The sequence below is a fragment of the Mirounga angustirostris genome, unplaced genomic scaffold (genome assembly GCF_029215605.1).
Source record: "Mirounga angustirostris isolate CCGP_5_RB_7025 unplaced genomic scaffold, mMirAng1.0.hap1 SCAF_7, whole genome shotgun sequence".
Classification (NCBI taxonomy): Eukaryota; Metazoa; Chordata; class Mammalia; order Carnivora; family Phocidae; genus Mirounga; species Mirounga angustirostris.
The window spans coordinates 5,135,637-5,139,873 of NW_026991715.1; the positions used below are offsets into that span (position 1 = coordinate 5,135,637).

Consider the following 4,237-nt stretch of genomic DNA (forward strand, 5'->3'; position numbering starts at 1 on the left):
TCACACACACTTCTTACAGAACCGTGCTTGGGGAAACCGCATTTGTTGAGTGCCACTGAGGGCATATTTTGCTAAACTGCTGCTCCAGGTATTTTTGTTTGGAAAATCTATCACAGAAGGGCACGGCTGTTTATCGGATGAGCAGAAAAGAAAGATATGTTTGTGGCAACCAGAAAATTTTAAGGTCTTCCAAGGTGTATGAAATGCACCTGAAGAAACGTTTACATGTTCGCAGGATGCCAAGTTGGAGCTGAAATGTGGTAACAAACCAGTTGCAAAAAGTGTACAGCAGCCATCTCTTGAGGTCAAACCTGGTACCCACATATGCAAGAAAGCTTCAGGACACATAGCTTGTTGTCCTTGTCCCATATCGTCACATAATCTGATCATGTATGCATTTCACAAGAGGTTCATATTGTTCTGCTAGTTTGGTATTGAGGATTTGCTCATACTCCTCCCAAATTTTCTCTTCATAGTCTTTTAAGAGATGCTCACATATTATTCTGACTTGTCAGAGGGGAAAAGAGGGCTGGTCCTTCTTCATCCCTGAGGAACCTGGAGAACTAGGGGATGTGAGTGCTGAGGAATGAGGCTGACTTTCCGAAGTACAAGCTTCACTCTGATTCAGAACAGCTTCTAAATGTCTCCACCTCTGATAAGGACTATATTCTTGTTTTATGTTCTGAAAAGTTTGTCCTAGTGTTGGAAGGCATGGATTGTTGTGGGGCAGATTGGGGTGCTGCAGAGTCAGTGGTGGGGTCTGCTCTGGAGAAGCGGTGGCGTCTCTGTGTCCGGGGGGTCTGACCTGGAGTGGGGCTGGGCAGAGGGGCGCAGCACCGCCACTTTGGGGAACCAGGACTCCACAGCCCGGCCTCGAACTCCCTGGGTTGTTTCAATGTCGCCCCACACACCATGCCTCAGGGGCCAGGGACCAGGGGCAGATGTGGAGGTAACTGCAGCCCCACCTCCGGCTCCTCAGTGGAGCTCACAAGCCAGACTGGCTCCAATCCCGAGGCATACGCTATTTCTAAAAAAAAAAAATCGATAAGCTGCAATTTATTAAAATGAAAATCTTATGATCTCTGAAAGGAAAAACTCAAAAATAAACAGCAAGCTCCAGACTCAGAAAATCTTGAAAAAAAAGGATCTCTTTCCAAAAGATACATGTGAAAAACAATTGTGTTCTAAATATACAAAGAACACTTGAAATCAACAATGAAGAAAATAACTTAATTAAGAAAGCAGACTGAGTCCTATAATAGGCCCATCACTACAGAAGATAGATTGCAGGGGAAGAGCAAGATCGTAGAGGTATAGGAGGCCTAAATTTCTTCTGGTCCTAGGAATTAAGCTAGATAGTGATCAAACCATTCTGAACATCTACGATCTCAACAGGATATCGAAGAGAAGAATAGCAGCAACTCTCCGAACAGAAAAGCGACCAGAAATGCCTCTCCCTGGAACTAAAGTGTCACATATTGACTCCAACCCTTCCTGTAACAGGCTAGAACTTAGCTTGGGAGGGGGGTTGAGGATCGTATTTGAAAATAAAAATGCCTGATCTAGAAGACAAATACTTTGTCATCTGCTTGTCTTATATTTCACTTTTCATTGGATAAAAACAAAACAAAACAAACAAAGAAACTTGTCATTTCTAGTGACATAGACATTTACATTCCTGTTCAGAGAAAAAAAGAAAAAGGCCACCTCAACTAACAAATATTTTTACAATGTATATTCACTTAAAGCAGTACAGAGTGGATTAACATGTGGCTGTTTTATTTACATTATTAAAAGCTATGTATATATGTATCAGCTTGGACTTGTTTTTCAGTTTCTCCAGTATATTATCAAAAAAAGTTGAAGCTCAAGAAGTCGTTTAAATAAACTTTCTGCTAGCTTTCCTTATCATGAGGGAAAAAGAGGTAGGACGTGTGGAGAAGTGAATCCGAGGTGATATTTGGGAAGACAGACGGTGGGGGAGGGGGCCTCCGTCAGCCGCTTCTGGCAAGTGATAGAGCAGCCAGGCACAAAATTGGAACTTTGAGAAGTCGGCTCCGCTGAGGGACGTTGCTCCAGTGGCTAAGTGGCAGGTGGAACCCTTGTGGGACAGTGTGGTCTCAAGACCCTCGGAGTCACAGAAAGACCGGGGTTGCCTGAGTGCGGCCGAGCTCCTAGGTAGCAGAGCGGGGAAGCCGGCTGCAGAGACAGAGCCGAGGAGTCAGCTCTCAGCTCAGGGTTGCCATAAACTGTGATCCAGGGCACAGTCGGGCCACTGTTCCTCCAGCAGGGACCCAACAAGTGGCAGATCCGGGGAGACTCCCCTTCCTCCCCTGGGAGGAGCGGCACAGGAGCCACCTCAGGAATCTGCTGGGTTCAGAGAATCCACACGGGATTGTGTGCCAGAGATAGGAACGCTCTGTCACAGGCTGAGTGATCACGGGTTGCAGCCAGTGACTGGGGAGATGGGAGTGATTGACTGCTTTTTGCTGGGGGCTCACTGAGGAGTGGGGCCCCGAGTTCTCAGCTCCTCCAGGGCAGAGATCGGGAGGCCGCCATTTTCACTCTCTGTCTCCAAAGCTGTACAGAAAGCTTACAGGGAACAAAAGCTCCTGAGAGCAAACCCGAGCAGATTACTTAGCTCTGCCCCCAGCAAGGGCGGGGTAATTAGTCCTCGAGAAAAGACATTTGAGAACCTCGGCAACAGGACCCTTCCCCAAAAGATCAGCAAGAACAGCCAGCCAAGGGGCACCTGACTCATGGCAAAGAAGTGACTGCCTCTGTTCTCCTCTAGGTTTTGGATCGTTTCCTGTCTTACATTTAGGTCTTTCAACTATTTTGAATTTATTTTTGTGTATGGTTTAGGAAAATGGTCCAGTTTCATTCTTCTGCCATCATGCAATCCAGTTGTCCCAACATCATTTGTGGAAGAGACTGTCTTCTTTTTCCACCGGATATTTTTTTTTCACGATGTGTTGAAGATTGGTCCAGGGTCCATTTCTTGGTTCTCTATTCTGTCCCATTGATCTATGTGTCTGTTTAAGCACCAGTACAATACTATCTCAATGACGACAGCTTTGTAATAGAGCTTAAAATCTAGAAACGTGATTCTTCCAGTTTTGTTTTTCTCTTTCAGAATTATTTTGGCTATCAGAGTCTTTTGTGGTTCTATACAAATTTTAGGATTACTTGTTCTAGTTCTGTGAAAAATGCTGCTCGTTTTTGAAAGGGACTGCAGTGAATGTGTAGATTGGTCATGGTAGTATAGACAGTTTAACCATATTCTTCCAATCCATTAGCCTGGAGTGGTTTTCCATTTCTTTTTGTCCTCTTCAATTTCTTTAAGTGTTCTATAGTTTTCAGTGTAGAAATCTCTACCTCTTTCGTTAGGTTTATTCCTAGGTATCGTGGGTTTGGTGCTATTGTAAATGAGACTGATTCCTTGATTTCTCTTTCTGCTGCTTCATTACTGGAAATGCAACAGATTTCTGTATATTGGTTTTATATCTGTCAACACTGCTGAATATATTTATCAGCCCAGAAATTTGATGGTAGGGTCTTTTAAGTTTTATACATAGACTATCATGTCATCTGCATATACTGAAAGTTGAACATGTTTCTTGCCAATTTGGATGTTTTTTTATTTATTTTGTAATGTTCTTTTTGTTGCCTGGTTGTTAAGTCTAGGATCTCCAGTACAATGTTAAATAATATTGGTGACATTGGACTTCCCTGTCTTATTCCTGACTGTAATGGAAAAGCTCTAAGTTTTCCCATTTTGGGGATGATATTGGCCATGGGTCTTTATATATGGCTTTTGCTGTGTTGTTGACTTTTGTTCCATCTATCCCAACTTTGTTGAAGCCTTTTACATAGAATGGATGCTCTACTTTTTCAAATGTTTTGTTTTGTTTTGTTTTCTGCACCTACTGAAAGGATCATATGGTTCTTAACCTTTCTTTTATTAATTTGCTGTACCACTTCGATAGATTTCTGAATATTGACCACCCTTGCAGCCCAGGAATAAGTCTCACTTGCTCATGGTGAGTAATTCTTTTAATGGACTGTTGGGTTTGATTTGCTAGTATCTTATTGAGAATATCTGCATGCATAGTCATCAGGGGTAATGACCTGTTCTTTTTTTAGTTTAGTCTATTAGTTTTGGTGTCAGGGTAATGCTGCACTCATAGAATGAATTTGGAAGTTTGCCTTCCGTGTCTACTTTTTAGAACAGTTT

At 42.9% G+C, this 4,237-nt stretch overlaps 1 pseudogene; it reads right to left on the minus strand.

Annotated features, from left to right (window-relative positions):
• Positions 1-337: 337 nt before the first annotated feature.
• On the minus strand, positions 338-914 carry LOC123842024 (akirin-1-like; annotated as a pseudogene).
• Between the last annotated feature and the right edge of the window lie 3,323 nt (positions 915-4,237).